Raw genomic sequence first — 13,330 nt, 5'->3', positions numbered from 1 at the left:
GCTGAAGGGTAGTATCAAACGGAAAAGGCGAGGCTTTAGTTTAATAATATAATGAATGCTACATCAGTTCTCTAATATTAGCAATACGAACCAAATATTTTGAAGCTTCAAACTATAACAGATTTGATACACAAAATATATATTAACTTGACTTACTAGAGTTTGTGATAGTTTCAACAGCCAAGATACTGACAGTTCTCCCTCTTTCAGTCGTCGGCGCGATTTTCGGCTTCAAACCAAACCGCTCAGAAGTGTTTATATTGGATACACCGAACACGTGTGCGCGCTGGAAGGCAGACGTGGAAGGTTTATGTAAATTACATTTTGTTTATAAATATTTTCAGATTTTAATTATTGCATTTTTGTATGATTGAGTTTAAAAACTGTTAAATTTTACGACGGTTTTTTAAAATTTTTTTCAAGTTTGCACATGGGCTGACAACTTCGTTGATGGTAAAATTTGAATCCTTTCGCATTTGTTATTTATGGGATACTTGTTAACGGGATAGTTATTTATTTATACTCTCACAGCTGACTTGAAACGTAGGAAAAAACATTAATTGCTTTTAAACTAACATTTTAACGTAAACAAATTAAATATATCACAAAATCATTGTTGAACATGAAATGATCGTGAGTCTTCACCAGTATGCTAAGTCCAGTCAATGATATACAGGTGGCTGTATATCATTGGTCCAGTAAACTACAAAAAATTAATAAGCTTACAGAAAAACTACTCATTGTCTTTTTCATTTGAAGAAGAAATAGTTCAACTTGATAAACCTTTTGCTAAACTTACCACAGAATTAAATTTCATAACTGCAAGATAAAGTTTACTATGCCAGTAAATATTCTGCTAAGAATGCATGTCTATTCTGCTGAAGAATAGATAAGCATTCTTGCTATGTTTCTTGTACCAGGGACAAAATGCTATACAGCATAATACTATCAAATGTATCTCATTGTTCTCCCAAAAAATCCAGCTTATTCAACACCAAACAATAATGATTTAAAAACAATGTTGTAGTCAATAGGTGATGTAGGCAATACACATATTAGAAGTTGTTTTTTATAGTATGGCAGCTTTATAAGAGAAACAAGCAGGCGCTAATACCCACAATTATTTAAATAACTAGCGATCTTTTCAGAAATTGTTTAAAATTGTAGAGAACCCATAATATTTTATAATGGCAAAAGCTGACTAATTACTCATTTGGGATTTATCAATTATATTGTGAATTGTAGAGAAACTGAATGCGTAACTATTACTCATTCCTGTTTTATAAGCTGTCAAAAGATGTTGACTAAACACGGTAAAAAAGATCAAAATTACTTTTCACTCTCTGCACGTTCAACAAATGTATTTTACTTTGTATTATGCATGATAATAAAAAAACACATGATAATAAAAAAATAAATGCTAAAATTGTTTGTAATTTTGTGCCTAAATAGAATTTGTAGCTTTTTAATTTGCTGTTTAGCTTTGAGTACAAGTTATAGCCAAAAGTATAATGCAGAGCATGTTATAATAGTTTTTCAAGCTGATTAACAGATATAATTTTTTGTAACTAATGAAAACAGAGTTGTCTTCTCTTAGCTTTTTGTAAGCTAAATAATCATTTTTGTTTTTATTGGTGGATTACCTAATCTTTTTAAGGATCATTGGTTAGTTGTAAAAGAGTTTCATGTTTTCACTGCTACTATACTCACACTAGGTTTCTAATTAGCTTACCAACCAGAGATGTATTAAAAGCTAAATGAGGATATGGAATTTGGTTTCATTAGATTAGAATATTTCTTTGTTAAGTTCACACCTAATCATGAAAAGACTAGCTGCCTGAACATGTTCATAGTTCCTACGTGTGTTGCCTTGTAACTTGTTCACCGATTAGTGTAATCATAACTACCATTTCAGCGCGGAGTCAGTCCTCACAAAACACAAGATGAAACACGGATTTATTATTTATTACCAAAGATCATGTGATCATGATCATGTGATCTCAACGTATGTTATTGTTCTGAGGGTTAGACTAACATTACATGGCAGAATGTAGCTGCACTCTTTAAGCTGTCACAGACAGCCACCTACAGGTTAGCTGAAGATATGATTTGTTGTTTCAGATAACACGAGCATCTCATGTTTGTGGGCTGCCCGCACTGTATCGTTCTCAGAATGATAAACACTCTGGAAAATAAACATACTTTTTGTTTTTACTCCGTCTGGCGTGTAGTGTGAAGTTTATGATAGTCGTGCTTTGAAGATGCTCGACTCTGTCACGCACGCCATGCGCAATTGGAAGGGATAATGTTATTCTAATGGCTTTAATGCTAATTTATGTTAACCAAAATATTTTGTTGTTTTATCATTTTAAAGCTGTAAGCACAATGCTATAGAATTTAATTACAGCTGCAAGGCTATTATTTTTTTCTGTGTCAAGTTTACAGTCACTTAACGTATTCAAACAAAGACTTGCACTACAATAGGCTTATTAGTTTTATCCAAACGACTTTCAAGAATAGAGACGTAACGATTTACTTCCCTTGACGTTACCAAGAGGATATATTTATCACACAACCCTTGTGTAGTAACGGCCATCTGAGCCATAGCAGTTCATTTGTGTTGCAATGTTAAGCATTAGTTATGGGAAATATTATTTTATTTAATCAACAAATTTATCATTCTAGGATTAATTTGTTCTAGAGACGAAAAATATTGAGTCATCGTTATATTTTCAGCAAGACTTTAGGGTCACATGCATACAGTTCGGTAGGTTGGCATTTCAGCGTCTCAGCTTTATAAGCTGTTAACTAAAGGAAGCCGAATCTTTGATTACTTTCAATATATAGTTTAAACTAAGCCTTTGCGTAGAGTGAGATAAAAATAAAACTGCTGTTGAACTGAGTGAGTTAGCTTCACATCGATTGAATGAAGCATAGAGCTATCCACCACTTGGCTGAGCCAAACATGGCGCTATTTTCAGAACGAATGAATTAGGCATAGAGCTATCCAGCAATAAGCTAACACCATTCTCACATACATAAACTAAGCATTGAGACCATCTTTCCATAGATTGAACTAAGCATTGTAATTAGTTTGTCATAGATTGCAATAATCGTAAAACTATATTCCACTAGAATGTACAAATCATAGAGATACTCTTTACTACCCTAAGCTATAAGCTAAGGGTGGTCGATTGAGAAAATAGTAAAGCTAACTTATGGAGAGTCAAGCTACATATGAAGTCCTTTTTAGCAAATCATTTGTGTTTTTAGCTGTCCTGTCAGAGGCGGACCTGAGCATTTGTAACTAATTGGTACAGCAGCTCTATCCAGCAAGCAAACCGCTGCCTCCGAACTACTAATATCTCCACCAATTTGACCAAATTCTGCCAATAGTTGCTCCTTGGGCCAAATCGAAAGCTAAAAAATTAGCTCCTGTTCCAGTTATTTTCTATCTTATTTTCATACGATTATATTTGTTGCTTTCTGAATTACCGTGAAACAATTGCTTTGAGGCAATAAAATGAAGGTTTCATTCGCAAATAATGTTGACAACTGAACTCCAGCTTTAGTTGCGCTTGGCATGGAGCATGACTGAAGTTTACCGGTTGATTGGCCCAACCCAAAAGATGAGCATCAGGAACTTTGGTTCAGTCATGGAGACATTTATGGTTACTCTGTCTATCATTGGCATACCAAAAATTTGTGACATGTTTTTAAAACATCTGTACAATCACAGTAAACTGTACAGCTACGATAGTCATCAGGTGGTCCACTACTTTTCACAAATCAGTCTTTTTTATTAAAATCCACAACATCTCATTCTGCGTCTTGATAGACGTTGCAAAAACGGTGTGTCAAGTAGTAATAGAGGATGATTCGACTTTTGTGTGTCTGACAACTTGTGACCGTATTTATTACTTTAAGACGTTCCGACTAGTTTTTGGCACAATCAGGAGGATTTTTCAGGGTTGGTTTGTTTCTATGAGCAATATTTTATCAACAGGATCAATATTCCAAATTTTGTCGATCTAATTTCCATTGACCTTTGTTATCACAATATTGGTCTATGGCTACAGTTTTGTTGATTCTCTAATTTATCGACTATTTGCTGATGAATTTGGTGTCATATACAGTCCCTTAAAAGATCGGTTTATTGCACTTTACTAAGAATTGTAACTTATCATGGTTAACAACTGTTGCTAAATGATTTCATTGGAACACCTTGACCTCATCTATTAAATCACACCATTCAGTTTACCCACAGATCAAATCTACTCCGTTGCTACCTGTTCCTCAGCATAACATTCACCAGAAAAGTAACTTCTAGCCGGCAGAAGAGCTATTTTGCAAGAAAACTCACCGGGCTTTCTGACTAATGATTTTGATTTTCTGCCAATGGTAATTGCTACACCCTCCGTTAAAGTTCTTAGATCGATTGGCTTGCCTCAATAATCAGTTACCTACACAAAGATATAAACTTAAGCAATATTCAAAAATCTATGGTGCGTTAAATTTATCATGCTCAAATACATTTTAGTTTAATATTGAAGGAATGTAATAGTTTGTGTTGTAGTCTTTCTTAGCTCTACTTGTCAAAAACTAAAAATTGCTGTTTCAATGTCTTAATAATCTTCAAAGAAAACAAGTTTATTCAAATAGTTGCATTTCCAGGAAGTCTGAAATTATTGTCTCTAACAGCTTGTGACTGAAAATCTACAAGTTGTTAAAAACAATACTTCTTTTTGTTAGTTCTATGTTCATTTTACTTAAAGCAATTACTTGAAAGTTGGCTGAAAAAATATTTTTTCAGGTTTCCACATTTCTTGGCAATAGATGCATCTACACCCTTGTCGCATATTTCTTATAAATGCTTGGCCAACTTGACCTGTCAACAGCTGTCATCCCCTTGTGACAGCTGTTTACTACCTAACTCGGCACACAAGAGAAGATTAACAGACTCAACATTCCGGTATCTCGAGCCTGGCTCACCGTTTCAGCTGCCAGCGAGAATGTTGCAACAGAGCACCAACAAGTGGCATTCCAAGCTGTCATCAAAAACCTAAAGGAATTTTTAGCCGTGATTATGGAGTGAAATTTTCAAGTGATAAAACGCGCACCTACAAGGCGTTATGACATTTGACAAGTAATTACGCTTAAAATTAACAAGATTAGATGAGGCTTAATCTACTGGTGAGACGCATTAAAATTGCCGAGATGATTGTAAAGCGTATAAACTATATATAGCTCGGTTGATTAAGATATCGCATATTATAGCCTTTCGCCAGTCCACCCAGACATCTGACACTCTTCATTAATCTTCATGTCTTGTCGTACTTACTTTATCCTACTTCCAGTTTCTAAATCTCTCCATCTCACCTGCTGCACGTCACGCACTCAGTCAGCGATAGCCATAGATTTCATTTCCTGAAACTGACCATCTGAAGTAAGAGTGAAACACTCCTTTTAGTGAGTGACTAGAGTCTCATTCATTTCTAGCTTATAGTTTTGAACTTTTGCATAATAAACTAACTTCCGTGACAGGTTGTAGCAAATATTTGAAGGTTTGGGAATAACTACTTTTATATCAAACCAAGGAAAGTTAAAACAATACACGAATGATTTTATGTTATCTGCGTTTATTAGAGCAGCTTTTGAAAAGTTAAGTCATTAGTTATATAACTGCTGTAAAAAACTCCTCTGTAGCATTTCAAGTATAGCTTGGAAACAGCAAAGGCGTGGGAAGTTGTTGAAAAAGTCGATACTTCATGAAGAGTAAACGACCTTTTCAGCACTCACTCCTCTTGTCCAAAAAGCTAATCGATCATGTTTCACACGCTTTGCTTGCGGGTCACCTTGTCAAACCCAGGTCAATCGATCTGAAAGAATAACTCTAAACATCCTGTTGCTATTTTTGCTGATTTATTAAAAACTTGGCACCGGTGCCTCCCGCTTATTCCCGTATCGCCGGGAGAAGATCAACTCGCAGTGAATGACTCAAAGAAGTCAACAGGTATTTTAACCGATTTGCATTGAAATCTCTTACAGGCCGACAAATTCAATTGTTTACTAGTTTACAGTAGCAGTTACCTTGTGCAGTTCATTGCGTGATCACTGCGTGTACCTTGATTAGTCACAATTTGATAATCACTTCATTGTTCCATTGCCAAACTCGTAGGGCCTACAAGAGGTGTATATAAGCTTTATTGAAAAAACATTGCTGTCTGCCAACATGAAATCGATGCCTTGTAGCAAGTAAATGGAATGCATGACTGATATGTTTGGATTTAGTCTTTCCTATTATAGGAGTTGTGGTCGTCCGCCTGTCCAAAGTCATGCTAGGAGTGTTCAAAAAAGATGCAGAGAATTGCTACCATCTGGCCCACTCTACCACAATGCTGTACCACAGATTACTTGTGCACATAGTTGTTACACATGATGATCTCTCACGGCGCACGGAACTTCCAACGTACTGGTTTATATAAAGGCTGTCTGACAGTTTACCAAATCATTCGCCAAACTGCTCAAAGTATCTACTGCCGATGCTTGGATTGGCAATAGACTGATGATTGAATTGTATGACACAAGAGAGCATATAACTCCTTGCTTGTCTAGACCCATTCCTTGCCAGTTCTGCACCAGCTGAAAGCTCCAAACTAAATATAGTCGCTCTCGTTTCGAACCTAGAAAGACAAACAAAAAGGAAGGACAAAGCAATAATGTCCCAATTTCTAATCCCGAGTATTTATATTCGAGGGAAGGTGCCAATACTCTGTTTATCTGCTCGTCTACACTGGAAAGTCACAACAAACCAAAAACCATGCAGCTGTAGGTGTCAGGGTATTCATGAACGCTACAGCAGGGAGTATATCGGTAGTGTCATTCAAATGACAGGCATTGCTTGGTGGCAGATTTGCTTTTCCAATTGCTAGTAAAAGATGATATGGAATGCTAACTGACATCGTGTGAACAGGGCTAGCTGGTTAATATCATTTGATTTTTGTCTAATAAGTAACGGTCGCATAGACGTATCAGAACAGTTTCTCTAGATTCCTATTGGCTCAGCACTTGTAGATTTTCAGTGCATTGAGCAGTGTCACATTATAACACATTATAACAGCATTGTAACTAATAAAATTATATTAAATTAATTTAGTTCGGTACAATTACTCTTTGTCTTAAGCGTACCACAAGGTGAGTTGCACTTTGCAAAATTTGAGCTGTAAGCAAGAATGTGATTTGTTTTGGGTGGTCTAAACAGCTTGTCAAGCAGGGTGGCATTTTCCTATCACCTGTTTACTGGAGTGAACATTGCCTTCTACTACTGACCCATGATAGACGAATACATGGTCAAGTTATCAACTATTTTACATTGAATGTTTCATGCTTGTAAAATATGGAAACGGTACCTGCGAGTACCTGCGAGTACCTGCGAGTACTTGCGAGTACTTGCGAGTACCTGCGAGTACTTGCGAGTAATGCGCCATAAAATGACACACAAGCATTTTGAACATTTAAACAAGTTTCATTTTAAACATTTTTCACACTTCTGTCAGTTCTATCTCAAAAACGTACTGTAAGCGATGACCCTTGAAGTTGAATTCCTTATCTTATTTAACAAGGCAACTGCATCAATCCGCAACATGTGAATGTATATTGAAACGCTTATTGTACACCATCTCAAGATGCATACAGTTCGAAATTCATATCTGCCCAATGGAAGCATAGTGAGTCTTGCAGATGCAGCACTTTACATCAAACAGATTCTTTCCTGCTGGCACTTGCCAACAGGGGGTGAACCTTCTGATTGATTAAACCATAATTACGATAGTGATTAGGTTAATTTCAAGCACCGGTTGCATTAAGTTAAAATTGTGTGTAACCGCACAACATGCACCATATAACACATAAAAGCTTTTCTTGAATTTTAGGCATATAAATTAGCATGCAAATAGGGTTTGATACAAACAAAATAAAGCAACTCATTAATCTGGTCGGTTGTCAATTTATTCGCAGACGACGTGACTAAAAGAGTTCCCGCAGTGGCTGGCTTTGAGTTCCTTCTTTTTCATTTTGTATGTCTCGACAAAACAGCCACAAGGATCTAGCTTAAGAATTTCTCTTCTGATGCAATATTGTCTTACCCACGCAAGAATCGCACATGAAGACGAGAATAACATCCTTTCAGAAAATAGCATACAATGATTGCCTGAAGTGAATAGCTGTCAACTCATGTATGTTTTGTGCAAAAGAAAGTATTATCAGAAATGAAAAAGTGGTTTATAAATTTATCAGTAGTCAGGGATTTAAAAAGTGTTATTTTGATAATAGTTCTGTGTTATCTACAGCAAAGTTAAGCTCTAAAATGAATCATGGATTTAACAAAAGTTGCACAAACTTTAACAAACATACTTATACATCAAGCCTTTGTTGTTCAAGAAGCGCCTACTCACCCTTTGACTATCTTTGTTTTGACTGCTTGTTACTCGTAAATCCCAAAGCCTTAAATTTTCTTCAGAGGTTTTCAACTCTGCATCACTCACTATTGGAAATATTTTTAACTTGCTCACTCATGTCTTGTTGAAACAATTTGTTAACATATCTACTCCAAATATATTGGCAAAAGCTTGGGATGTCAGAAAACTGAAATACATATAAATACAAGCAATGCGTAATCAACTTAAGTTTATGGTTATAAAAATGCAGCTAAACAAGTTTGTTTTAAGATATTAATAATAACAGGAACAGGAACAGCTCACATTTTGAGGAAGGTCCTCTCTTAGTGGAATTGAGGAAGATGTTGGATCCTTTGGCCTTTTGTTAAGACCCGGACTCAACACGGACTAAAACTGGTCACTTACCACCACACGACTGTGAAGAAAAACCTTTACAATAATAATAATAATCTTGAGACATGTTTTTGAGACTACAGAAGACAGCCATCTTAGGAACAGCTCAGATATTGTGTAAGGTCCTCTCTTAGTGGAATTGAGGAAGATGTTGGATCTTTTGGCCTTTTGTTAAGACCAGGACTCAACACGGACTAAAACCAGTATCCTACCACCACACGACTGTAAAGAAAAACTTTTATAATAATAATAATAAGCCACAGAAGAAATATCCGCCTCTAACTCATGTTTGTTAGCTCATTTTAAAACTGTTTAGGAACTACGGGTAATGTAGTGAGTGGCACCTGGGTGCACTACGCTTGGCTGACAAACAGACCATGTTTCCATAGGGTGTTATAGTAGAGTGATGGGTGTATGGCGCCTTATGTCAAGGTTGTATATGAAACAACAAAAAGCATGACCTATGTACGCGCCCAGTGCGACGCTGTACATGTACATCGCACATGCGTTTCACTTCCAAACAGTGACACTGAACTACGACAGAATGAGAGCGACAGCGCTGCTGTTTCTATGATGGCATGGTAGCGCCAAAGGGGGGGTGTGTCGCTACGCTATCGCTGTATGGAAGCTTATTAAAAGTCAAGTCTAACTGCTTCATCACGGTTTTTAATGTTGAAATAGCAAACATAAAATTGTCCTCGGACCAGCTTTGAGGGTTGTGTAGAACATGTGCTAAGGAAATGTCAGTAGGTGGCAGTTTGTACCCCTCCCAGGTTCGCGTAGTCTCATCTTTCTGTTTACATAGTTCCTTTGGATTATGTGATTTTATGGTATTGGCAGATGTCTGGATAGCTATTTATCCTTCTAAATGCAAATATGATGCGGGTGGGTGTCCTTGTTTATTGCAATCAGTGTCTATCGATGCCCTTCCATCGTATGCCACTCTGCAAACACATCTGCACTTAATGGCTCTCTCGCCACTCATATGTAAATTAAGCCCCGAATTAAAACTCGTGTGAAGACAAATTATTACAACTGTTATCTGCAGCTAAAAACTAATTTGCGTGCCACAGGAAAGCTTATGCCAGCATTACGGTAGTCATAAAGATTGACAGGGTAATGCAGAAGTAGTCACCGAATCTAGGAAAGGCATCTGAGGATTTTCTTAGATTAGTGATTTTGGTTACTTTTGGTTACTTTTTGGTGTTTTCTCCAATTACCCGCGCGGGCTATTAAATCCAGAACTTTAATTGAAAATGAGCCAGATGTATAAAGTGTGACGCATACAGGAAGTCTGAGAGAACAAAGCGGTCAGCCAGATTTAAAATTTGAGCATGATTTTCTTTTGACAATTGGTTGATTGAATCCTTATAATATTCTTTGAAAATTTTTGACTTGCCAAAAGCTCATTTAAGCAGTTTCAATGCTTTTGTTGTCAACTATTTCAGCGAGAATTTAAGACATACAATATTGACTGATACTTAAAGGTGCGATAATCATCTACCTATTTGGTTATTTAAGCTTTTAAGAAGGTTGGGGGACAAACAGTTTTATTACAGTTAAATACCTAAAAAAATTTAATTTCACTCAACATGATTAACAAGAGCCAACGGTTACCTATTGAACTAGCTGCTGCAGTTCTGACTGCAACAGCCTATATTTTTAACAATTTGTCATTTTAGATAGACCTTTTTGATTTTTGAAAAGGAGTTAAGCATAAGAGTGAAAAGTAACACATTCAAAAGGTTCGATGCTTTGCAAGTTTATTCTATTGACTTTATTGTCCTAAATATTTCTATCACAGATTAACTGAGCTAGAGAGTAGATTAATAGAAACATTAAAGGTCAAAAGGTCAAAAGGTCAAAAGTAAATATTCTTAATCTATCATTGGCGTCTGTGTAAATAACAAATAATATTATATTCTCGAAGATAATAAAGTTTATTATAGTCTCAATTTCGGCAAGTAAAAAATCTTTCAAATTAAAAGCATTTTACAATAAGATACTTTTTTATGTCTAGAAATTTATAAACTATTTTTATGAAATAAAGTAAATATGAATTAAATAGATTGGCATAGATTAGCACAAATTAATACATGTAAGTTAGCAGATCATGACCTAATAAGTATGCCACAAAGAGGAGACAGTTGAACGTTTTCCGAGTAGTCGTTCGGTATATGCCAAAGGGGAATGACATTTGTCCATTTCTATGAAAAGCTAAATATTTTAGTTTTTTACTCACGTAGACAGTCGCTATCAGCTAGTAACACTTGCCAAAATACATAGTTGGTAAAATAGTTTTTCTTATATTTAGCTGTAGCAAATGTTGTACCTGTGCGCCATCAAATCCAAACGCTTTGAGATTATTAGCCGATTTTTATTAATACTAGTATGCTGGCCATCATGTGAGCTGTGAGAGATCATCATGTGTAATAGCTATGGGCACATTTATTCTTTCATTTCTAAGGTGGTCGAGTGGCACAGTAGTAGCAAGCCATGCCTACAAAACTTAATATCCCGCGATTTGAATACCGTGTAAGGCTTTTTTTAACTAGACAAACAAACATGGCTCTTATTATAGTAAAGATTGCAAATAGATATTAGCTAACCTCTTAACTGTTAAAAGTTAACTTCGACTGAAACTACTCGCTTGATCTGAGCGTTTTAACCATGATCAAGTTTTGTTGATTTTAATCTTGAGACATTCTGTCAGTCAGATCACCTCAAACATAATAAACAATCACAAATGATAGAAAAATGCCAATACTTTCTGATAAAATCTACTAAAAGTTGGTTGACTTGGTTAAAGGTTGACTTGCAATAAAATTTACATTACAGTTATTTGGCATCAAGAGATTCACCATGTCTTACTCTGTTGTGCTGTAAGTGCCAAATATGTGGAAATGTGATTACAAGCTCTTGAAAGCTCAAAAACGAAAAACCTCCGTAGATTGGAATCTCTTTATTTCAATGATGTAGCCACGAAATTTGGTTATCGTCTTGTCACGTATGTTCTCACGTGAATTGAAAGGCCAATACAAAGCTCAATATAAAACTTATCGTAGTACTAGTTTATGACAAACACTTCGGTTTTACTGAAGACCCCGTATCAAATATAGATGCTCGCTACTTTACAGTTTTGTTTTGGTTTGGTCTAATCGGCAAGTCGTAATCTGATCATGTGACCCAATACTTCGCAAATAATTTTTGCAGCACTTTTCGATTATCACATGACCAACAGGCTCATCATGATTATCAGACAATGATATGTACTCCTTCAAGCTAAGGCTAAAAAATTAAACAAATTTTTACGGTAAGTTATAAGATATCACTGCTAAAAGTGACAGCATTACGATGACGATAAAATAGACGCGTAAGAACAATAGACATAGTTTTATTGAATGCAGAAGTATATTTGTGAAAATATTTCGACGAATAAGGTTGCAAGAAAGTGTAAACAGAAACCATCTCTCACAACTACATCACATTTGAGCCGTTTTGAAAAGGGAATCCAAACTACGGCGGTCTCGTGTGGCTGCGATTTTCTGTTCGTTTTTGAGCTTTTAAGAGCTTGTAATCACCTTTCCACATATTTTGCACCTACAACACAACAAAGTAAGACATGGTGAATCTTTTCATATCAAATAACGGTAATGTGAATTTTGTTGCAAGTCAACCGTTAAACAAATTATACTGATAGATCAATAGATCAATAATTCGTTCAAGCAAATTAAAGGCACGTTTAGCGCTACTGAGGTTTATTGATCACTAGTGGTCAATTTTAGCAATGAAAGTACTTTTGCTCACTATGCTAACTTTTTCAAATGCCGGACACTTGTGTTGCTACAAGCTGCTGCATCTAAAATCTAGCCAGGTGCATGTTCTCTATTCTGGTTGGTTAGACGTCCTTGGGCTTGTCAGTCCGGGAAGATAGTGTCTTGTTGCTTAGGAGGTGTAGTCAGATGCCCTCCTACTAGCTTTTTCATTGGCTACTGAATCGACTGTATTTAGACAGTATGGTGACAATGGATAGTAATAAATATATGTATAATGATGTCATTTTACTCACGTCAATCTTGAAGTTGCCAATGTAAGACGCTGACCTCCAGAGTTACTTTTCCCCCTTCTCTTCTCATTGGCATCACTAGTGTGTCAAAACCAAAAAATTAATACACAGGCTGGCAAAATGGTATTTTTTGAAAGACTCTCTGTTGTCTTTTTTGTTGATCTGCCAGGTATGTTACTCAGTATACCCAATTATAGCTTGTGTCGGGTTGTTCCCCATTGCAATTAGTCATTGCCATCGCCTGATTTTCCTTCCTCTTTGTAAGCATGAATCTGGTTGGATGGTTTACTAAAGTGTCTCAAATTTTCAACTCACGATTCAACATTGTCAACCAATTGGTTGATTGGCTGATTGCATTGTTGGAATAATGCCGATTCCAAAATGGTTTACTGTATTTGGAAAATGCTAATGAGTA

This window comes from Watersipora subatra, chromosome 4, assembly GCF_963576615.1.
Source record: "Watersipora subatra chromosome 4, tzWatSuba1.1, whole genome shotgun sequence".
NCBI lineage: Eukaryota > Metazoa > Bryozoa > Gymnolaemata > Cheilostomatida > Watersiporidae > Watersipora > Watersipora subatra.
The sequence above is the reverse complement of the archived record's forward strand: the minus strand, read 5'-3'. Positions refer to the sequence as shown.